The sequence below is a fragment of the Giraffa tippelskirchi genome, chromosome 12 (assembly GCF_054371585.1).
Source record: "Giraffa tippelskirchi isolate mGirTip1 chromosome 12, T2T-mGirTip1v1.2.pri, whole genome shotgun sequence".
Taxonomy (NCBI): Eukaryota; Metazoa; Chordata; class Mammalia; order Artiodactyla; family Giraffidae; genus Giraffa; species Giraffa tippelskirchi.
This window is the reverse complement of record NC_137286.1, coordinates 43,582,618-43,608,124: the sequence shown is the minus strand read 5'-3', so window position 1 is coordinate 43,608,124 and position 25,507 is coordinate 43,582,618.

Here is a 25,507-nt window from a genome sequence, read left to right as displayed (position 1 = left end):
TGGTTGGGGTACAGACAGCAGGCAGGGTGCTAGTAATAGAGCTACCCCCCTCCAAAACTGTACTGTCTGGTTTGCGTGGCTGGGAACAATGTCCCAGGGCACCTAAAGGATGGTGGCCCAACCCTCTGACCTCCAGGACCTTGGAAAACCACCCAGACTCTAGGTCTCCTGGTGCTCGGGTGCCCAATTCAAGCCTCCTTCCTGACAGTGGAGCCTCCTCGGCCCCTCGGCAGGGTGCTGTGGCCCAGGCTGGGAGGAGGCTAGAGGGGAGGGGTGAAGATTTAGGGGGAAGAAGTACTGAGACCATGCCCTTGAGTGTCTCCTCAGGCACTTTCCACTATAATTCACCACCCAGGAAGCTGCTTTTCCATAAGGACCTCCTCACAAGGGGAACAAGAGTTGGGCATGCAGAGCTGCTATTGCCTCGTGGACATTTCCTGTAATTACAACTTGACCAGCAGTGTGCACTTGCCCCTCCAATTCACAATTCTTGGGGGGCCGTTAATGACATGTTGCCCTCAGGAAAGATCTGGGCAGGTGTTGCAGAAACATTCCAAACAGAATCGACATTCAAACAGCCACTATGACAGTTAAAGAGCTGAAATTCATTGTGGAAAAAAAAAAAACCAAACAACCACAGGACATGATGATCAGTGAGGGAAATGACAATCAGAATAACAAGAAATCAAATCCCATCAGTCAGAACGGACATCGCCACATGTCTACAAACAGTAAAGGTAGGAGAGAGCCAGGAGATGGTTGAACCCCACTACATGGTTGGTGAGCATGGACATTGCCAGTAGCCCTTAGAAAAGACAGTCTGCACAAGCCAAAGGGAAAAAACCTTTCGGACAAGCTGGACCTAGTATATCATTCCTCCTGCAATAGTTAGATGCTGAACGGCTTGTCCTGTGGCCATTTTTTCTTTTTTTCCCTAAAGGATTTGGGGAGAGTTACCTGTCGCACTTGGCTTCTTGAGTCGGTTGTGTTTGGAATTTATTTCTGCAATACCCGCCCAGGACCTTTTCCTGAGGGCAGCTGTCATTAGCAGCCCCACAGGCCTTGTGAATGGAGGTACCAGTAAGCACAGGTATACAAGTTGTAGTTACAGGGAATGTCCACAAGGGGGCAGCACATCTTCATGCCTAACTCTGGTCCTGGGGCAGCCAGAGCCTTAGGGGCAGCGGGTCTCCTGGCCTGTGATTTAGAGTGGAATGTGCCTGAGCAAACACTCAAAGGCTTATGTCTCACTACTTCTAAGCTTCTCCCTTCCTCTGCAGACTCATCCCAGGCTTGGCCACAGCCCCTGGTGAGGGGCCTAGAAGGCTGCACTCCCTTCAAAGGGCCTTGAATTTGGGACCCCAGCAACTTTGTTCAATGACCTCTATGGCAAAGAAGTGAGAAAAGAACAGATATGCTGTATGTATATGTCGTAACAGAATCAGGAGCCCTTACACTGACAAGCACAAAACTGCAAATCAAATACAGGTCAACATTGTATAGGCATGAGATTAAAGAAAAGAAAAGAAAAGATTAATGTCTATTTTATTTCCTCTAATCTCCCTGACTTGGGCCGCTCGCCACATCTGTAACCTGACCAGGCTGAGTCCCATGATTGGGCAGGAGAGGGGTTGAGACAGCCAGACTGGGTGCCCTTAATTGAGCCTGATCTTAAGTAACTACATCAACAAGTTGTAGTTACAGGTTTTGCCTTGGCTGGGACCATAGACCCTAGCGCACCCAAAGGATGGTGGCTCAACCCTCTGGCAACAAGGACCTTGGTAAAGTCACTATCCTCCAGGTCCCCTGGTGCTGGGGTCCCCAGCTGAAGCCTCCTTCCTGAGAGTGCAGCCTCCTAGGCACCTCAGCAGGGAGCAGTGTCCCAGGCTGGGATGAGTCTGAAAGGGAGGGGTGAAGCCTTAAGGGGAAGAAGTAGTGAGACAAGTTCTTGGGTGTTTGCTTAGGCACGTTCCACTCTTATTCACAGCCCTGGAAGCCAACTTTCCCAAAGGCTCAGTTTGCCTGAAGAACCAGAGCTGGACATGAAGCAGTGCTGCCATCTTGTGGCCACGTCCTATAATAACACCATGAAGAGCTGTGCTGCTGTTATTTAATATTCACAAGGATCAAGGGGCTCTAAAAAATTAAACACATGCCCTCAAGAAATGTCTTATGGGTGGTCATGAAAATAGAGTTCAAAACAAGGTAGGCATTAAAGAAGCCAATGTCACGATATAAGTTTAACTCATACCCTTTTAAAAAAATCACATGAATTGATGTCAACATCACTAAACATCAGAGAAATGCAAATCTAAACTACAGCAAGGCATCACATCACACTGGTCAGAATGGCCACTGCCAAACACTCTACAAACAGTAAGTGCTAGAAAGGGTGTGCAGACAAGGGAACCCTCCTCTATTGGTGTTTGGGATGTAATTGTAACAGCCACAATGGAGGACACAGCGAGGGTTCCTTCAGACATGAAAATGAGAATGAAATTAGAAAACTTCCTAAAACCATACACAAAATAAGCTCCAAATAGTACAAAGGTCTAAAGGTAATGATGGATACTATGAAATTCTTGAGAAAAATATAAATAGAACATGATTTGAGATAAATGCAGCAAGTCTGCTGTGGATCTACCTCTCAGAATAATGAACAATAAACCACAAATCAGAAAATGAGACCTCATTAACCTGAAAATCATTTGCCTACCTAAGGATACCCTAAATGAGAGACAAGCACAACCCTCAGAACAGGAAGAAAGATTTGCAAACAAAAACACCCAAAAGGAATTCATCTCCAAAACACACAAACAGCTCATGCAAATCAATATCAAAAATAAATACAACCCAAGAACAAAATGGGCCAAAGATTGAAACGGTTATTTCTCTGAGGAAGGCCTACAGATTGGAGTTAGGCACGTGAAAAGATACTCAGAATTACTAATTATTCTCTCTCTCTCTTTAGTCGCTAAATCATGTCCGACTCTTGCAACCACATGGACTGTAGCATGCCAGGCTCCTCTGTCCATGGGATTCTCCAGGCAAGAATACTGGTGTGGGTTGCCATTTCCTTCTCCAGGGGATCCTCCCGACCCAGGGATTGAACCCAGGTCTCCTGCACCACAGGCAGACTTTTTAACAACTGAGCTACAAGGGAAGCCCTAAAGTGAAATTCACTCAGTCATGTCCAACTCTTTGTGACCCCATGGACTATACAGCCCATGGAATTCTCCAGGCCAGAATACTCCAACCCTGGGATCAAACCCAGGTCTCTCGCATTGCAGGTGGATTCTTTACCAGCTGAGCCACAAGGGAAGCCCAAGAATATTGGAGTGGGTAGCCTGTCCCTTCTCCAGGGGATCTTCCTGACCCAGAAATGGAACCAGGGTCTCCTGCATTGCAGGTGGATTCTTTACCAACTGAGCTATTATTAGAGAGACGCAAATGAAAAGTCCAGTGAGCTAAGCACTCACATTGGTCAGAATGGCCATTTCACAACATCTTAAAGAATAAATGCTAGGACTTCCGTGGTGGTGTAGTGATTAGGAATCAGCCTGCAAATGCAGGAGACACGGGTTTGATCCCTGGTCTGAGAAGATTCCACATATGTGGGACAACTAAGCCCATGGCCCAAAACTGTGGAGCCTGTGCTCTAGAGCCCTTGAACCACAACTGTTGAGCCCTCACAATGCAACTCCTGAAGCCTGGTGCTCTACAGCCCACATTCTGTAAGCAGAAGCCACCACAACGAGAAGCTGCACAGTGAAACTAGAGAGTAGCCCCCGCTTGCTGCAGATAGAGAAAACCTATGCTCAGCAACTAAGACTCAGTGCAACCAAAGATAAATGCATAAATAAAATTATTTTAAAAAGAATCAATGCTAGAGGGGGTATGGAGACAAGGGAACCCTCCTGCACCGTTGATCGCAATGTACACAGGCTCATCCAGGGGGGAGAACACATGGAGGTTCATTTAAAAAATAACATACAAGTATCTCAGGACCCAGCAATCCCACGTCTGCGCATAAATCTGGAGAAAATAAAAATTTTAAAAGTTACAGGAACCCCTCCGATCTTGGCCCCAGAAGGTACAACAGCCAAGTCTGGGAAGCAAGCTAATTGATGAAAGTACAGATGAATGGATACACAGTGGGGTTCATACACACAATGCAATATTTCTCAACCATAAAGAAGTAGGAGATAATTCCAAGTCCAGCCACAGAAAAGAAGGTCAAGGTGATCATTTCAAGTGAAGTAAGGGATACAGGGACAGACAAGTATCATATATCACTCCTAGATATAATCTAAAAATGGATGCAAATGAACTTCTTTACAAAAGAGAAACAGATTCACAGACTTAGAATCTAAGAAACTTACGGTTACTAAAAAAGAAATGTGGAGGGGGCGGGGAATAATTAACTGGCTCAGATCAATGTGTACACGTTAGAACACGTGCTACTGTTGTTTAGTCAGGCATGTCTGACTCTGTGCGACCCCGTGGACTGTAGCCCATCAGGCTCCTCTGTCCATGGGAATTCCCAGGCAAGAATACTGGAGTGGGTTGCCATTTCCTCCATCAGGGGAGCTTTCTGACCCAGGGATCAAACCCATGTCTCCTGCACTGCAGGTGGATTCTCAGTCACTGAGCCATCAGGGAAGCCATAGAACAGGTGCTGAAGGGCTCTTAACAGTCACAAGTCCAACAGGGCTTTAAATGACACCCGTCCTCAAGAGATGTCCTGGGAAAAATCATTGCAAAATAGTTCCAAACAGGGCCAAGTTTCAAGAAGCCACTTTCAAGAGGTAAATTGTACTCACAAGGTATAAAATAATAAAAGCACATGGGAAGATACTCCACATTAACAATTATTAAATCAATGCCAATCAAAACTTCAATAAGCTATCACCTTGCACTAGTGACAATGGCCATCATCAAAAAGATCTACAAAGAATACATACTGTAGATAATGTACAGAAAATAGAATCTTCCTACAACCTTGGTGGGAATGTAACTGCTGAAGTCATGATGGAAAGCAGCATGGGTGTTCCTTGAAACATTAAACATAGAGGTATCATATGATACTGCAATCCCATTCCTGGGCTTAGATTCAAAGAAAATCATCATTCAAAATGACACGTGTACCTCGATTTTCAGAGCAGCACTGTTTACAATAACTAAGACTTAGAATCCACCAAAATGTCCACTGACACAATTATGAAGACTACATTGTACATCTATGTACTAAAATACTACTCAGCCTTAAAACAGAATGAAATAATCATATCGGCAGCAGCAATGGATGAACCAAGACATTATAATTCTATGTGAGGTAAGTTAAAAAGACAAACATCTTAAGATATCATGTACAGTTAGAATATATAAATTCACACCATTGAACTAATGTACAAAACAGAAACAGCCTGAGAAAAAGAAATTCTGATCAAAAGAAAGTTAGAAGGGAGGGATAAATTAGGAGTTTGGGATGGAAATATACACATGAAAAATGTCAAGCTGATAATGAAAAAGGACCTACTGAAGAGAACAGGGAACTCTCCCGACAAACTATAATAACCTATATGAGAAAAAAACAGAAAAAGAATATATATACATCCACGTATAACTGAATCAAGTTCATGTACACCTAAAACTAAACATCGGAAATCAACTCTACTCGAATATAAAATAACAATTCAATTACAAGCTAAATCACCTTAGCTTGGTCTAGGGGAAACCAGACAGTTGTGACCCTGTGAATCAGCATGTGATATGCTGTGATATTAATATGATACAACCAAAGGTTTTCACTCAGCAAAACACAGAGCAGCAGCCCACTCAAAGGTGCCTGACCTCAGGCGAGTGTGGCAAGATGAAGAGAAGAAAAAGGGCCACAGGTTAGTCAGGGAAACACCCTCAGTTCAGATGTTGGGAGTCTCCGAGGAGACAGGACACACTGCAGGTAAAGAGCAGATATGTGGTCTCTGTGGACACAGGATCCTGACCCACATGGACGGGGGGGAGACCCACACAATCCCCAGAGCCTGCACCTGGGGACACACATCCACAGTCTCCAAGGTGACACCACCTCCCCAGACCCTGCACCTGGGGTTGCATGACCCTTGGTTATGACACCAGGTCTCTGCTGGTTAGACCCCTAAAGTGGAAATGAATGGGTTCCTGTAAACTCCTGGTATGGTAGGAAGAAGTGTAGGGTCTGTCTCCTCTCCCCTCAGTTGTTTTAGAGAAGTCCTCCTCTTTTTCTTTTGGTTCTGTGTGATTTTTTTGATGGTTTGAAAGCTCATGCTAGAGGTGAACACACTACCTTGGTTCTGGCAGGCTCTGTCTTTCTCGTCCTGCTGAGGTGCTGAGAAAACAGGAGAGCTGGGCTGGGAGACGAGGGGCAGCTCTGTTCTCCTCGGAGGAGAGAGTCGACTGGAAGGAGAGCACAGCCGCAGGCTCACCTGCTGCCCATTGACTTTTTGTCCGATCCCTGTGCCCTGGAACCAATTCACCAGGGGAACCTGCCTCCCTACTCAACCTGAATGTGCTGGAACATTGGAATGATTACCAGGTAGCCCACCTAATGGAGAAGGAAATGGCAACCCACTCCAGTGTTCTTGCCTGGAGAATCCCAGGGACAGGGGAGCCTGGTGGGCTGCCGTCTATGGGGTCACACAGAGTCGGACACGACTGAAGCGACTTAGCAACAGCAGCAGCCCACCTAAAGAATCTCCAGGAGCCCCAGGGAAGGTGAACCTGGCAGGGGGAAAGACTAAGAGCCCAACCGCAGCACTCACCCCTGGGAGGGCCATGGAGCCCCACTCAGAGAAGAGCACGGCTACCCAGAGAAGCCCACCTCAGCCCCAGACCCCAGACATCTGAGCAGTGACATTCAGACGCAGGCATGGAGTTTTCCAGGGCACAGGCCAGGTCTCCATGTCCTAGTGCACACAGATTAGTCAGGTCTAAATGTTTTCATTGCACAAAACACACGCTCTCATCCAAACATAATCAGCGTAGACTATATATATATGTATATATACACTTCATATATGAAGTAAAAGAAATCCTACCAATTTCATATATGAAATATGCACTTCCTTGTTCATATATGAAATAGAGAAAATTCTGCCACTTTCATCGATGAAATATGCAGCTCTCATTTCATATATAAAATATAGAAAATTTTACTTTTCAATTTGTGCCTATTTTCATATATGAAATATAGAAAATTCCACCACTTTCATATATGATATATGGACCTCTATTTTCATATGAAATATAGAAAATTCCCTTTTCAGAGATGAAATATGCACACAAAATTTCATATATGAAATATAGAAAATATTAACATAATGCCATTTTCAGCAACATGGACCTAGAGATTATTCTACTAAGTAAGTCAGAAAGACAATGACAAATACCATATGATTTCACTTATATGTGGAATCTAATATACGATGCAAATGAATTTATCTATGAAACAGAAACCAACTCACTGATATAGAGAACTAACAGTTATCAGTGCAGAGAGGGAGGTGGGGGGGCAAGATAGGGGTAGGGGAATAAGAGATGCACACTGCTATCTGTAAAATAAACTAATATGACATAGTATACAGCAGACTGAGATAAAGCCAATATTTTGTGATAATTAAATAGAGTATTTATTTAAATACTCTGCAGAGCCCCCAACCTCCAGATACAGGCAGGAGAAATTAAGAGCTTGGAGTTAACATATACACATTAGTACGTGTCAGATAGTTGATCCAGAAGTAACTACCAAAAAACAGAGGGAAGTTTATTGAACGCATTGTAATCACCTAAATGCGAAAAAGGACCTGAAAGACAATAGATAAACATCTATGCATAATTGAATCGAGTTCCTGTACACCTGAAACAAAAACATCAGAAATCAACTATATTCCGACATAAAATTACAAGGAAATTACAGAATAAAAAAAAAGGAAAGATTGTAGTTTGGAGAAGTGCTGCCGCCGTGTGGTCATTTTCCGTAACAACACCATGCAGAGCTGTGCTGCCGGGTATTTAATACTCACAAAGATCCAGGGGCTGGAAGCAAAAAACGCCTGCCCCTGAGAAATGCCCTAAAAGTGGTCACTGAAAAAGAATTCAAAAGAGGACGGCGTTCAAGACCCAACTCCAAGAGCTAATTCACACCCTTTAAAAAAAATCACGTGAAAAGATGGAAACATCCCAGAATAAAGAGAGATGCAAATCTAAGCTGCAGCGAGGTATCACATCACACCGGGAGGAATGGCCCTTGTCAAACACTCTAAAATCAACAAGTGCTGCAGGGGGTGTGGAGACGAAGGGAACCCTTCTCCACTGATGCCTGGGATGTAAACTGGTAGCAGCCACTATGAAGGACACTCGGAAGGTTTCTTCAGCCATAAAGATGGGAGTAAGGTTAGAATACTCCCTGACACCATACTCAAAAATAGAACAATTTTATGGACTCTGAGGGAGAAGGTGAGGGTGGGACGTTCTGGGAGAATAGCACTGAAACATGTATATTATCATATGTGAAACAGAACACCATTCCATGTTCGATGCATGAGACAAGGGCTCAGGGCCGGGGCAATGGGATGACCCAGAGGGATGGGATGGGGAGGGAGGTGGGTGGGGGGTCCAGGAAGGGGAACACATGTAAACCCATGGCTGATTCATGTCAATGTATGGCAAAAACTATTACAATATTGTAAAGTAATTAGCCCCCAACTAAAATACATAAATTTATTAAAAAAAAAAAAAAATTCCAAATAGTGTATCTAAGGACAAGGACGGATACTAGGAAATTCTTGAGAAAAATATAAACAGGACATGATTTGACATACATTACAGCAAATTCTTTGTGGATCCATATCTTAGGATAATGAACAATAAGCTATAAACCAGAAAAAGGGACTGATCAGCTTTAAAAGCACTTGAATACAAAAGGAAATAAAAAATGAAACATGAACACAAGGAATTCATCTCCAAAATATACAAACAGCCCTGGCCACTCAGTATCAAAAAATGCATACACCACTAGAAAAACTGGGATGAAGTTTGAATTGAAAACGGAGTGTTCAAATGACAGGATAAAAACAGAATAAACAACAAAAGATGCTGACTCTATTCCATTCTGGCCATAGTGACCTGGGCTGCTGTCACATCCCTGAAGCCTGGGCAGCCTTGTTTCCCAAGGATGGACTGTCACGGGGCTGTGACGGAGCTGGGAAGGATGTGCCAGCCAATGAGCCCTGCGCCATGAGCCTGGCTAGCCTACTCCCCTCTGCATGAGCCCACAACCTCCAGATCCAGGAGGGTTCTCCTGCAGTGAAACTATGCCTACTGCAGCCAAAGGATGTGGAGTCTCTGGGCTGAAAGAGCTTTGAAAAGCCCCGTGGGCTCCATGTCTCCTGGTGGTTGTATTTCCACCTCCAGTCTCCTTCCTTAGGGTCGTTGCACCTGTGGGTGAAAGCACTCTCCCCAGAGTGGTGTTGCAGGAACTGGGATTTGGCCAGGGAACAGGGGTAAGGAAGGAAGAAGGAATGGGACACAAGCTTTAAGTGCTTAATTGTCAATCCAGGAACAGGACTTTCCCCGAGGCTCTGGTTCCCCCAGTAATCAGAGATGAGCATAAAGACATGCTGCCACCTTGTGGCCATTTCCCATAACAACAACTTTGAAACCATTGCTCAGGGGCACTGAATATTCCCAAGGCCTGCAGGGCTGTGAGTAAAAAATACCTGCCCTCAAGAAATGTCCTAGGGGAGGTCATCAGAATATTCAAAACAGGGAAAATGTTTTGAATATTTATTCAAGAAGCCAACTTGAATAAGTACGTTTAACTCACGCTGTTTATAAAAAAACACGTGAAAAGATGTCAACATCACTAAATATGAGAGAAAGGCAAATCAAAACTTCAATGAGGTATCACCTCACACTGATCAGAATGGCCAGAGGCAGAAACTCTACAAACAATAAATGCTGGAGCGAGTGTAGAGCACACGGAACCCTCCCACACTGATGCTGGGACTGGAAATTGGGAGCAGCCACTGTGGAGGACACGGGGCAGGTTCCTTAGCATGAAAGTGAGAAGGAAATTAGACTCCCTAACACCATACACAGACATAAGCTGCAAATAGGTTAAAGATCTAAATAAAAGGACAGATATTATGAAACTATTGAAGAAAAAGTCAGAACAAACCTTGACATAAAATGTAGCATTTGTGATCCATCTCTCAGAATCAGGAAAAATAAAACAAAAATAAACAAATGGGACCTAATAAATGTTAAAAATTGCACAGCAAAGGAAATCACAAGTGAAAGAAAAGAGACAACCCTCAGAATGGAAAAAAAAAATTCTTGCAAAGATACCCACAAGGAGTTTATCTCCAACACATACAAACAACATGTACAGTGCAATATCAAAAAACAAACAATCCAACAAAAAATCAACCAAAGGTCTAAATGCATGTTTCTCCAAAGTGGTGTAGAGATGGCTATAAAGCAGGTAAAAAGATGCTCAGCCTCACGAGTTCTTAGAGAAAAGCAAATCAGATATACAATGAGGTATCACCTCACATTGATCAAAACGGCCACATCAAAAATCCTACCACAGTAAATTCTGCAGAGGCTCTGAGAGAAGGGAACCCTCCTACACTGTTGGTGGGAATGTAGATTAGTACACCCACGAGGGAGAGCATTATGGTTCTTAGAAAACTAAGCATCGAAGTACCAAGTGATCCAGCAATACCATACCTTGGCGTATATCCAGGGAAAAGCAAAATTTAAAAAGACACCTGCATCCCAAAGATCATGGCAGCACTGGGTGCAGGAGGAAAGACACAGAAGCAACGTAAGTGCACGAAGCAGAGGAATGGACACAGAAGACGGGGCGCATGCGCACAGTGCAGCATAACTCAGAAATGAGGGTGAAACGAGGACATTTCCAGTTACAGCGAAAACACCAGAGGCGATCATACTAAGTGAAGTGAGGCAGGGAAAGACAAGAGTTATAGGATATCACTTCCGGCGGAATCTAGAAACGGATACAAATGAACTTCATTACAAAAGAGAAACAGGTTCATAGACTAATAAAAGAAATTGAGTTTACCAAAAAAGAAATGTGGTCGGGGGCAGGGAGTAATTAGCTGGTTCAGATCAATACATACACATTAAAACAGGTGCTGTTGTTTAGTCACTCAGTTGTGTCCGACTCTACAACTCCGTGGACTGTAGCTTGCCAGGCTCCTCTGTTATGGGGTTTTCCAGCAAGAACACTGGAGTCGGTTGCCATTTCCTCCCCCAGGGGATCTTCCCCACCCAGGGATCAAATCCATGTCTCCTGCAAGTGTCCTGCATTGTAGGCGGATCCCTTCCCACTGAGCCAGCAGGGAAGCCGTAAAACATGGGGTGCAGGGCTCTTAAATGTTCCATAGGGCTTTAAATGACACCTGCCCTCAAGAAATGTCCTGGGGTAAGTCATCGCAAAGGAATTCCAAACAGGGTCAAGTTTCTAGAAGCCAGTTTCAAGAGGTAAACTGTACTCACAATGTGTAAAATAATCAAAACACATGGAAAGATTCTCATCAATAATTATTCAATCAATGCCAATCAAAACCTCAATAAGGTATCACCTTACACTAGTCACAGTGGCCATCACTGAGAAGATCGACAAAGAATAAACACTGTAGAGAACATACGGAAAAAGAAACCCTCCTACCATCTTGGTGGGAGTGTAAATGGTGAAGCTACTATGAAAACCAGCATGGAGGCTCCTTGAAACACTAAACATAGAGGTATCATATGATCCTGCAATCTCATTCCTGGACTTAGGTTCCGAACAAAATCATCATTCAAAATGTCGCATGCACCTTGATATTCAGGGCAGCACTATTTACAATAACCAAGACATAGAATCCACCAAAGTGTCCATTGACAGAAATATGAAGGCTATGTGGTACATCTACACACCGGAGTACTACTCAGCCATAAAACAAAATGAAATGATGATATTGGCCGTGGCATGGATGAACCAAGAAATTATAGTTCTATGTGAGGTAAGTCAGAGACAAATATGTGATATGTGTAGGTGGAATATATAAATTCATACCAGTGAGCTAATATACCGAACAGACTCACAGCCTGAGAAAACCAAATTCCAATTATCAATAAAGAAAGTTAGAAGGGAGTTTGGGATGAAAATATACACACTAATATATATCAAATTGATAATATATTAAGTTTTCTGAATAGAACAAGAAACAGTACTGAAAAAATTGTAACAACATAAATGAGGGGGGAAAAGTAAAAGAATAGATATATGTTTACATATAACTGAATCAAGTTCATGTACATCCAAAACAAACAAAAACAGCTGAAAGCAACTCTACTCCAATATAAAATAACAATTAAATTCCCTGAGCTTGATGTAGGGGAAACCAGACAGTGGTGACCCTATGAATTGGATATGGGATATGTTATGATATTAATATGACACCTCCAAAGGTTTTCACTCAGCAGAACACAGAGCAGCAACCCACTCAAAGGTGCCTGATCTCTTATGAATGTGACAAGATGAAGAAAAAGGACTACAGGTTAATCAGGGCAACATCCACAATTGAGATGTTGAGAATCTCAGAGGGGACAAGACCCACTGCAGGTAACGAGCAGATATGTGGGCTCTGTGGACACAGGATCCTGACACATGGTGGATGGGGTGAGACCCACACAATCCCCAGACCCTGCACCTGGGGTCCCACGACCCTTGGTTAGGACACCAGGTCTCTGTTGTTTGGACCCCTAAGGTGGAAACGAGTGGGTTCCTGTAACCTGCTGGGATGCTAGAAAGAGGTAGGGTCGGTCTCCTCTCCCCACACTGGTCCCAGAGAAGTCCTCCTCTTTTCCCTTTGGGTCTGTGTGATAGTTACTGTTTTTACAGCTGTCATGATGATGTTGAACACACTACCTTGGTCCTGGCAGGCTCGGTCCTTTCTTGTTCCAGTGAGGTGTTGAAAAAGCACCCCAGAGGCAGGGCTGGGAGACGAGGGGCAGGTCTGCTCTCTGCTGAGGAGGGACGGTCGACTGGAAGGAGATCACAGCAGCAACCTCACCTGCTGCCCATTAGCTCTTGGCCTGATCTGTGTGCCCTGCAACCAACTCACCAGGTGAACCTGCCTCCCTTCCCGCTGTGCTCGTACTAGAAAATGGAAAACTTACCACGTGGCCACCTGAGGAGTCTCCAGGAGCCCCAGGGAGGGTGAATCTCGCGGGGGTAAAGAGGCAAACAGGCACAGGCCTGTATAAAGTGAACACCGTAAAGCATTAATTTCTAAACACAAGTGACGCTCTCATATATTCTTCCCTTTTTCTTAACTTTGTTTGTGGTCTAACCCGTGATCCTAACCCATGCAGACGGGGTGAGACTCACACAGTCCCCAGACTCCCCACCTGAGGTCACACATCCCCTCAGTCAGGACACCATGGCTGTGGTCAGCCAACCTCCAAGGTGTAAACAAGCCCGGTCCCTGGGACCTCCGGGGACCCTAGAAGGAAGTGTAGGGTCTATCTCCTCTCCCCTCAATTGTCCCTGAGAAGTGAGGCCCCTCTTGTTTTCACTCTGGTTCTGTGTGATTTTTTGCTGGTTTGAAAGCTCATGCTAGAGGTGAACACACTACCTCGGTTCTGGCAGGCTCTGTCTTTCTTGTCCCGCTAAGGCGCTGAGAAAACAGGAGAGCTGGGCTGGGAGACGAGGGGCAGCTCTGTTCTCTTCGGAGGAGAGAGTCGACTGGAAGGAGAGCACAGCCGCAGCCTCACCTGCTGCCCATTGACCTTTTGTCTGATCCCTGAACCTGGAACCAATTCACCAGGGGAACCTGCCTCCCTACTCAACCTGAATGTGCTGGAAAATTGGAATGATTACCAGTTAGCCCACCTGAGGGGTCTCCAGGCTCCCCAGGGAAGGTGAAGAGAAAGAATAAGAGCCCTCCTGCAGCACTGACCCCCGGGAGGGCCATGGAGCCCCGCTCAGAGAAGAGCATGGTCACCCAGAGAAGCCCACCTCAGCTCCAGACCCCAGACATCTGAGCACTGACATTCAGACACAGGCACGGAGTTTTCCAGGGCAGAGGCCAGGCCAGGTCTCTACCCAGGTCTCCATGTCCTAGTGCACAGAGCACAAGGTCAGGTCTACATGTTCTCATTGCAGAGAGCACACAGTCTCGTCTGAACAGCATCAGTGTAGACAGGACTTGGAGAGGTCTAAATCTACCACGTAGACAGAACTTGGTCGGGTTTAGACTAGCATAAAGCTGCTCTCTAGGAGGCACAGGTCACACACATGCAGGGTCTCTCATTGTTGGATAGGGGCTCACCCTCGTGTGGGAACTAGGATGTACATTTTTTGAAGAAATCACGTGACTCCACACTTCATTCACATCAGGAAACTGAAAGAATCTGTGTCATTAAACATTTTAAGAAGCAAAACAACAATGTTAGCAATTTCTCTGGTCACATGATGGTCAGGATCCAGGGATCTCTCAGCGTGCAGCCCAGTGTCCTGTAAAGACAGACAGGAAGTGGCCTGATTCCAGCATCCCAGGCTTCCAGCAGGAGGTGACTACTCTGGAAGTTTTCTGGAAAATACTTTCTTTATCAGTATAAAAATATATTGTTGAAATTTCAAGCATACTAGTTACTACTTGCAAACCTAAAACGTCCTTAAAAGCTTAGCACCCTCATCTTTGAGGTTTCCATTGTTTCCTTTGTTTCAGATTTTCTGGGTAGAAGCAAGCCATCATTCCAAACTACTTTCATCTAATTCTGTTATTTGTTACATTATGAATGAAGGGTCACACTTAAAAATAAAAGAAAGTCCCTGCCAACAATTACTGATTCAAGGAGCACATGAGCTACAGGTACTTTTTCTTCTTGCAGTTTCATTTTTCTCCACGAAGAAAACAAAAAACATAGGCCCCCTGATTTTTTGCTTCTCTGTTCAAAGGGAGCTAGGATGCAATTGATATTCATATCAACAGGTAACATTTTTGAGGGTTGAAATGTCATACACCAAGGAAACAGGGCCTGGAGAAGAAGGAATGCTCCTATGCTGTTACAGGGAAAGCACATCCTAAAAATAAAGCTAAAATTCAAATAGGATTTAATTATGACAGTGTGTGATTACATAGAGTATGAACCAATAGTCTACATATAGCAGGCAATATGTGAAGACAAATTTGATATCTCAGATGTGAGAGTAAAGGTTACCTGTCAGATATGCAGCTGGTATGCACACATTCTTTTAGAATGTTGCATGTATCTTTTCAAATTATAGCTTTGTCTGGATGTATGGCTAGGAGTGGGATTGCTGGATCATATGGTGACTGCAGCCATGAAATTAAAAGATGCTTGCTCCTTAGAAGAAAAGCTATGACCAACGTAGACAATATATTAAAAAGCAGAGACGTTACTTTGCTGACAAAGGTCCATCTAGTCAAAGCTATGGTTTTTCCAGTAGTCACGTATGGATGTGAGAGTTGGACTATAAAGAAAGCTGAGTGCTGGAATTGATGCTTTTCAACTGTGGTACTGGAGAAGACTCTTGAGAGTCCCCTGGACTGCAAGGAGATCCAATCGGTCCATCGTAAAGGAAATCAGTCCTGAATATTCATTGGAAGGACTGAAGCTGAAACTCTAATGCTTTGGCCACCTGATGTGAAGAACTGACTCATTTGAAAAGACCCCAATGCTGGCAAAGATTGAAGGCAGGAGGAGAAGGGGCTGACAGAGGATGAGATGGTTGGATGGCATCACTGATGGATATGAGTTTGAGTAAACTCCAGGAGTTGGTGAAGGACACGGAAGCCTGGCGTGCTGCAGTCCATGGGGTTGCAAAGAGTTGGACACGACTGAGTTACTTAAATGAAAAGAAGGAAAAGGAATGCCCATTTGTTCCCTCCAACCTCCCTGACTAGGGCTGCTATCCCATCCCTGGATCCTGAGCAGGCGTGGGTGCCCATGCTGGACTGGTTGGGGTACAGACAGCAGGCAGGGTGCTAGTAATAGAGCTACCCCCCTCCAAAACTGTACTGTCTGGTTTGCGTGGCTGGGAACAATGTCCCAGGGCACCTAAAGGATGGTGGCCCAACCCTCTGACCTCCAGGACCTTGGAAAACCACCCAGACTCTAGGTCTCCTGGTGCTCGGGTGCCCAATTCAAGCCTCCTTCCTGACAGTGGAGCCTCCTCGGCCCCTCGGCAGGGTGCTGTGGCCCAGGCTGGGAGGAGGCTAGAGGGGAGGGGTGAAGATTTAGGGGGAAGAAGTACTGAGACCATGCCCTTGAGTGTCTCCTCAGGCACTTTCCACTATAATTCACCACCCAGGAAGCTGCTTTTCCATAAGGACCTCCTCACAAGGGGAACAAGAGTTGGGCATGCAGAGCTGCTATTGCCTCGTGGACATTTCCTGTAATTACAACTTGACCAGCAGTGTGCACTTGCCCCTCCAATTCACAATTCTTGGGGGGCCGTTAATGACATGTTGCCCTCAGGAAAGATCTGGGCAGGTGTTGCAGAAACATTCCAAACAGAATCGACATTCAAACAGCCACTATGACAGTTAAAGAGCTGAAATTCATTGTGGAAAAAAAAAAAACCAAACAACCACAGGACATGATGATCAGTGAGGGAAATGACAATCAGAATAACAAGAAATCAAATCCCATCAGTCAGAACGGACATCGCCACATGTCTACAAACAGTAAAGGTAGGAGAGAGCCAGGAGATGGTTGAACCCCACTACATGGTTGGTGAGCATGGACATTGCCAGTAGCCCTTAGAAAAGACAGTCTGCACAAGCCAAAGGGAAAAAACCTTTCGGACAAGCTGGACCTAGTATATCATTCCTCCTGCAATAGTTAGATGCTGAACGGCTTGTCCTGTGGCCATTTTTTCTTTTTTTCCCTAAAGGATTTGGGGAGAGTTACCTGTCGCACTTGGCTTCTTGAGTCGGTTGTGTTTGGAATTTATTTCTGCAATACCCGCCCAGGACCTTTTCCTGAGGGCAGCTGTCATTAGCAGCCCCACAGGCCTTGTGAATGGAGGTACCAGTAAGCACAGGTATACAAGTTGTAGTTACAGGGAATGTCCACAAGGGGGCAGCACATCTTCATGCCTAACTCTGGTCCTGGGGCAGCCAGAGCCTTAGGGGCAGCGGGTCTCCTGGCCTGTGATTTAGAGTGGAATGTGCCTGAGCAAACACTCAAAGGCTTATGTCTCACTACTTCTAAGCTTCTCCCTTCCTCTGCAGACTCATCCCAGGCTTGGCCACAGCCCCTGGTGAGGGGCCTAGAAGGCTGCACTCCCTTCAAAGGGCCTTGAATTTGGGACCCCAGCAACTTTGTTCAATGACCTCTATGGCAAAGAAGTGAGAAAAGAACAGATATGCTGTATGTATATGTCGTAACAGAATCAGGAGCCCTTACACTGACAAGCACAAAACTGCAAATCAAATACAGGTCAACATTGTATAGGCATGAGATTAAAGAAAAGAAAAGAAAAGATTAATGTCTATTTTATTTCCTCTAATCTCCCTGACTTGGGCCGCTCGCCACATCTGTAACCTGACCAGGCTGAGTCCCATGATTGGGCAGGAGAGGGGTTGAGACAGCCAGACTGGGTGCCCTTAATTGAGCCTGATCTTAAGTAACTACATCAACAAGTTGTAGTTACAGGTTTTGCCTTGGCTGGGACCATAGACCCTAGCGCACCCAAAGGATGGTGGCTCAACCCTCTGGCAACAAGGACCTTGGTAAAGTCACTATCCTCCAGGTCCCCTGGTGCTGGGGTCCCCAGCTGAAGCCTCCTTCCTGAGAGTGCAGCCTCCTAGGCACCTCAGCAGGGAGCAGTGTCCCAGGCTGGGATGAGTCTGAAAGGGAGGGGTGAAGCCTTAAGGGGAAGAAGTAGTGAGACAAGTTCTTGGGTGTTTGCTTAGGCACGTTCCACTCTTATTCACAGCCCTGGAAGCCAACTTTCCCAAAGGCTCAGTTTGCCTGAAGAACCAGAGCTGGACATGAAGCAGTGCTGCCATCTTGTGGCCACGTCCTATAATAACACCATGAAGAGCTGTGCTGCTGTTATTTAATATTCACAAGGATCAAGGGGCTCTAAAAAATTAAACACATGCCCTCAAGAAATGTCTTATGGGTGGTCATGAAAATAGAGTTCAAAACAAGGTAGGCATTAAAGAAGCCAATGTCACGATATAAGTTTAACTCATACCCTTTTAAAAAAATCACATGAATTGATGTCAACATCACTAAACATCAGAGAAATGCAAATCTAAACTACAGCAAGGCATCACATCACACTGGTCAGAATGGCCACTGCCAAACACTCTACAAACAGTAAGTGCTAGAAAGGGTGTGCAGACAAGGGAACCCTCCTCTATTGGTGTTTGGGATGTAATTGTAACAGCCACAATGGAGGACACAGCGAGGGTTCCTTCAGACATGAAAATGAGAATGAAATTAGAAAACTTCCTAAAACCATACACAAAATAAGCTCCAAATAGTACAAAGGTCTAAAGGTAATGATGGATACTATGAAATTCTTGAGAAAAATATAAATAGAACATGATTTGAGATAAATGCAGCAAGTCTGCTGTGGATCTACCTCTCAGAATAATGAACAATAAACCACAAATCAGAAAATGAGACCTCATTAACCTGAAAATCATTTGCCTACCTAAGGATACCCTAAATGAGAGACAAGCACAACCCTCAGAACAGGAAGAAAGATTTGCAAACAAAAACACCCAAAAGGAATTCATCTCCAAAACACACAAACAGCTCATGCAAATCAATATCAAAAATAAATACAACCCAAGAACAAAATGGGCCAAAGATTGAAACGGTTATTTCTCTGAGGAAGGCCTACAGATTGGAGTTAGGCACGTGAAAAGATACTCAGAATTACTAATTATTCTCTCTCTCTCTTTAGTCGCTAAATCATGTCCGACTCTTGCAACCACATGGACTGTAGCATGCCAGGCTCCTCTGTCCATGGGATTCTCCAGGCAAGAATACTGGTGTGGGTTGCCATTTCCTTCTCCAGGGGATCCTCCCGACCCAGGGATTGAACCCAGGTCTCCTGCACCACAGGCAGACTTTTTAACAACTGAGCTACAAGGGAAGCCCTAAAGTGAAATTCACTCAGTCATGTCCAACTCTTTGTGACCCCATGGACTATACAGCCCATGGAATTCTCCAGGCCAGAATACTCCAACCCTGGGATCAAACCCAGGTCTCTCGCATTGCAGGTGGATTCTTTACCAGCTGAGCCACAAGGGAAGCCCAAGAATATTGGAGTGGGTAGCCTGTCCCTTCTCCAGGGGATCTTCCTGACCCAGAAATGGAACCAGGGTCTCCTGCATTGCAGGTGGATTCTTTACCAACTGAGCTATTATTAGAGAGACGCAAATGAAAAGTCCAGTGAGCTAAGCACTCACATTGGTCAGAATGGCCATTTCACAACATCTTAAAGAATAAATGCTAGGACTTCCGTGGTGGTGTAGTGATTAGGAATCAGCCTGCAAATGCAGGAGACACGGGTTTGATCCCTGGTCTGAGAAGATTCCACATATGTGGGACAACTAAGCCCATGGCCCAAAACTGTGGAGCCTGTGCTCTAGAGCCCTTGAACCACAACTGTTGAGCCCTCACAATGCAACTCCTGAAGCCTGGTGCTCTACAGCCCACATTCTGTAAGCAGAAGCCACCACAACGAGAAGCTGCACAGTGAAACTAGAGAGTAGCCCCCGCTTGCTGCAGATAGAGAAAACCTATGCTCAGCAACTAAGACTCAGTGCAACCAAAGATAAATGCATAAATAAAATTATTTTAAAAAGAATCAATGCTAGAGGGGGTATGGAGACAAGGGAACCCTCCTGCACCGTTGATCGCAATGTACACAGGCTCATCCAGGGGGGAGAACACATGGAGGTTCATTTAAAAAATAACATACAAGTATCTCAGGACCCAGCAATCCCACGTCTGCGCATAAATCTGGAGAAAATAAAAATTTTAAAAGTTACAGGAACCCCTCCGATCTTGGCCCCAGAAGGTACAACAGCCAAGTCTGGGAAGCAAGCTAATTGATGAAAGTACAGATGAATGGATACACAGTGGGGTTCATACACACAATGCAATATTTCTCAACCATAAAGAAGTAGGAGATAATTCCAAGTCCAGCCACAGAAAAGAAGGTCAAGGTGATCATTTCAAGTGAAGTAAGGGATACAGGGACAGACAAGTATCATATATCACTCCTAGATATAATCTAAAAATGGATGCAAATGAACTTCTTTACAAAAGAGAAACAGATTCACAGACTTAGAATCTAAGAAACTTACGGTTACTAAAAAAGAAATGTGGAGGGGGCGGGGAATAATTAACTGGCTCAGATCAATGTGTACACGTTAGAACACGTGCTACTGTTGTTTAGTCAGGCATGTCTGACTCTGTGCGACCCCGTGGACTGTAGCCCATCAGGCTCCTCTGTCCATGGGAATTCCCAGGCAAGAATACTGGAGTGGGTTGCCATTTCCTCCATCAGGGGAGCTTTCTGACCCAGGGATCAAACCCATGTCTCCTGCACTGCAGGTGGATTCTCAGTCACTGAGCCATCAGGGAAGCCATAGAACAGGTGCTGAAGGGCTCTTAACAGTCACAAGTCCAACAGGGCTTTAAATGACACCCGTCCTCAAGAGATGTCCTGGGAAAAATCATTGCAAAATAGTTCCAAACAGGGCCAAGTTTCAAGAAGCCACTTTCAAGAGGTAAATTGTACTCACAAGGTATAAAATAATAAAAGCACATGGGAAGATACTCCACATTAACAATTATTAAATCAATGCCAATCAAAACTTCAATAAGCTATCACCTTGCACTAGTGACAATGGCCATCATCAAAAAGATCTACAAAGAATACATACTGTAGATAATGTACAGAAAATAGAATCTTCCTACAACCTTGGTGGGAATGTAACTGCTGAAGTCATGATGGAAAGCAGCATGGGTGTTCCTTGAAACATTAAACATAGAGGTATCATATGATACTGCAATCCCATTCCTGGGCTTAGATTCAAAGAAAATCATCATTCAAAATGACACGTGTACCTCGATTTTCAGAGCAGCACTGTTTACAATAACTAAGACTTAGAATCCACCAAAATGTCCACTGACACAATTATGAAGACTACATTGTACATCTATGTACTAAAATACTACTCAGCCTTAAAACAGAATGAAATAATCATATCGGCAGCAGCAATGGATGAACCAAGACATTATAATTCTATGTGAGGTAAGTTAAAAAGACAAACATCTTAAGATATCATGTACAGTTAGAATATATAAATTCACACCATTGAACTAATGTACAAAACAGAAACAGCCTGAGAAAAAGAAATTCTGATCAAAAGAAAGTTAGAAGGGAGGGATAAATTAGGAGTTTGGGATGGAAATATACACATGAAAAATGTCAAGCTGATAATGAAAAAGGACCTACTGAAGAGAACAGGGAACTCTCCCGACAAACTATAATAACCTATATGAGAAAAAAACAGAAAAAGAATATATATACATCCACGTATAACTGAATCAAGTTCATGTACACCTAAAACTAAACATCGGAAATCAACTCTACTCGAATATAAAATAACAATTCAATTACAAGCTAAATCACCTTAGCTTGGTCTAGGGGAAACCAGACAGTTGTGACCCTGTGAATCAGCATGTGATATGCTGTGATATTAATATGATACAACCAAAGGTTTTCACTCAGCAAAACACAGAGCAGCAGCCCACTCAAAGGTGCCTGACCTCAGGCGAGTGTGGCAAGATGAAGAGAAGAAAAAGGGCCACAGGTTAGTCAGGGAAACACCCTCAGTTCAGATGTTGGGAGTCTCCGAGGAGACAGGACACACTGCAGGTAAAGAGCAGATATGTGGTCTCTGTGGACACAGGATCCTGACCCACATGGACGGGGGGGAGACCCACACAATCCCCAGAGCCTGCACCTGGGGACACACATCCACAGTCTCCAAGGTGACACCACCTCCCCAGACCCTGCACCTGGGGTTGCATGACCCTTGGTTATGACACCAGGTCTCTGCTGGTTAGACCCCTAAAGTGGAAATGAATGGGTTCCTGTAAACTCCTGGTATGGTAGGAAGAAGTGTAGGGTCTGTCTCCTCTCCCCTCAGTTGTTTTAGAGAAGTCCTCCTCTTTTTCTTTTGGTTCTGTGTGATTTTTTTGATGGTTTGAAAGCTCATGCTAGAGGTGAACACACTACCTTGGTTCTGGCAGGCTCTGTCTTTCTCGTCCTGCTGAGGTGCTGAGAAAACAGGAGAGCTGGGCTGGGAGACGAGGGGCAGCTCTGTTCTCCTCGGAGGAGAGAGTCGACTGGAAGGAGAGCACAGCCGCAGGCTCACCTGCTGCCCATTGACTTTTTGTCCGATCCCTGTGCCCTGGAACCAATTCACCAGGGGAACCTGCCTCCCTACTCAACCTGAATGTGCTGGAACATTGGAATGATTACCAGGTAGCCCACCTAATGGAGAAGGAAATGGCAACCCACTCCAGTGTTCTTGCCTGGAGAATCCCAGGGACAGGGGAGCCTGGTGGGCTGCCGTCTATGGGGTCACACAGAGTCGGACACGACTGAAGCGACTTAGCAACAGCAGCAGCCCACCTAAAGAATCTCCAGGAGCCCCAGGGAAGGTGAACCTGGCAGGGGGAAAGACTAAGAGCCCAACCGCAGCACTCACCCCTGGGAGGGCCATGGAGCCCCACTCAGAGAAGAGCACGGCTACCCAGAGAAGCCCACCTCAGCCCCAGACCCCAGACATCTGAGCAGTGACATTCAGACGCAGGCATGGAGTTTTCCAGGGCACAGGCCAGGTCTCCATGTCCTAGTGCACACAGATTAGTCAGGTCTAAATGTTTTCATTGCACAAAACACACGCTCTCATCCAAACATAATCAGCGTAGACTATATATATATGTATATATACACTTCATATATGAAGTAAAAGAAATCCTACCAATTTCATATATGAAATATGCACTTCCTTGTTCATATATGAAATAGAGAAAATTCTGCCACTTTCATCGATGAAATATGCAGCTCTCATTTCATATATAAAATATAGAAAATTTTACTTTTCAATTTGTGCCTATTTTCATATATGAAATATAGAAAATTCCACCACTTTCATATATGATATATGGACCTCTATTTTCATATGAAATATAGAAAATTCCCTTTTCAGAGATGAAATATGCACACAAAATTTCATATATGAAATATAGAAAATATTAACATAATGCCATTTTCAGCAACATGGACCTAGAGATTATTCTACTAAGTAAGTCAGAAAGACAATGACAAATACCATATGATTTCACTTATATGTGGAATCTAATATACGATGCAAATGAATTTATCTATGAAACAGAAACCAACTCACTGATATAGAGAACTAACAGTTATCAGTGCAGAGAGGGAGGTGGGGGGGCAAGATAGGGGTAGGGGAATAAGAGATGCACACTGCTATCTGTAAAATAAACTAATATGACATAGTATACAGCAGACTGAGATAAAGCCAATATTTTGTGATAATTAAATAGAGTATTTATTTAAATACTCTGCAGAGCCCCCAACCTCCAGATACAGGCAGGAGAAATTAAGAGCTTGGAGTTAACATATACACATTAGTACGTGTCAGATAGTTGATCCAGAAGTAACTACCAAAAAACAGAGGGAAGTTTATTGAACGCATTGTAATCACCTAAATGCGAAAAAGGACCTGAAAGACAATAGATAAACATCTATGCATAATTGAATCGAGTTCCTGTACACCTGAAACAAAAACATCAGAAATCAACTATATTCCGACATAAAATTACAAGGAAATTACAGAATAAAAAAAAAGGAAAGATTGTAGTTTGGAGAAGTGCTGCCGCCGTGTGGTCATTTTCCGTAACAACACCATGCAGAGCTGTGCTGCCGGGTATTTAATACTCACAAAGATCCAGGGGCTGGAAGCAAAAAACGCCTGCCCCTGAGAAATGCCCTAAAAGTGGTCACTGAAAAAGAATTCAAAAGAGGACGGCGTTCAAGACCCAACTCCAAGAGCTAATTCACACCCTTTAAAAAAAATCACGTGAAAAGATGGAAACATCCCAGAATAAAGAGAGATGCAAATCTAAGCTGCAGCGAGGTATCACATCACACCGGGAGGAATGGCCCTTGTCAAACACTCTAAAATCAACAAGTGCTGCAGGGGGTGTGGAGACGAAGGGAACCCTTCTCCACTGATGCCTGGGATGTAAACTGGTAGCAGCCACTATGAAGGACACTCGGAAGGTTTCTTCAGCCATAAAGATGGGAGTAAGGTTAGAATACTCCCTGACACCATACTCAAAAATAGAACAATTTTATGGACTCTGAGGGAGAAGGTGAGGGTGGGACGTTCTGGGAGAATAGCACTGAAACATGTATATTATCATATGTGAAACAGAACACCATTCCATGTTCGATGCATGAGACAAGGGCTCAGGGCCGGGGCAATGGGATGACCCAGAGGGATGGGATGGGGAGGGAGGTGGGTGGGGGGTCCAGGAAGGGGAACACATGTAAACCCATGGCTGATTCATGTCAATGTATGGCAAAAACTATTACAATATTGTAAAGTAATTAGCCCCCAACTAAAATACATAAATTTATTAAAAAAAAAAAAAAATTCCAAATAGTGTATCTAAGGACAAGGACGGATACTAGGAAATTCTTGAGAAAAATATAAACAGGACATGATTTGACATACATTACAGCAAATTCTTTGTGGATCCATATCTTAGGATAATGAACAATAAGCTATAAACCAGAAAAAGGGACTGATCAGCTTTAAAAGCACTTGAATACAAAAGGAAATAAAAAATGAAACATGAACACAAGGAATTCATCTCCAAAATATACAAACAGCCCTGGCCACTCAGTATCAAAAAATGCATACACCACTAGAAAAACTGGGATGAAGTTTGAATTGAAAACGGAGTGTTCAAATGACAGGATAAAAACAGAATAAACAACAAAAGATGCTGACTCTATTCCATTCTGGCCATAGTGACCTGGGCTGCTGTCACATCCCTGAAGCCTGGGCAGCCTTGTTTCCCAAGGATGGACTGTCACGGGGCTGTGACGGAGCTGGGAAGGATGTGCCAGCCAATGAGCCCTGCGCCATGAGCCTGGCTAGCCTACTCCCCTCTGCATGAGCCCACAACCTCCAGATCCAGGAGGGTTCTCCTGCAGTGAAACTATGCCTACTGCAGCCAAAGGATGTGGAGTCTCTGGGCTGAAAGAGCTTTGAAAAGCCCCGTGGGCTCCATGTCTCCTGGTGGTTGTATTTCCACCTCCAGTCTCCTTCCTTAGGGTCGTTGC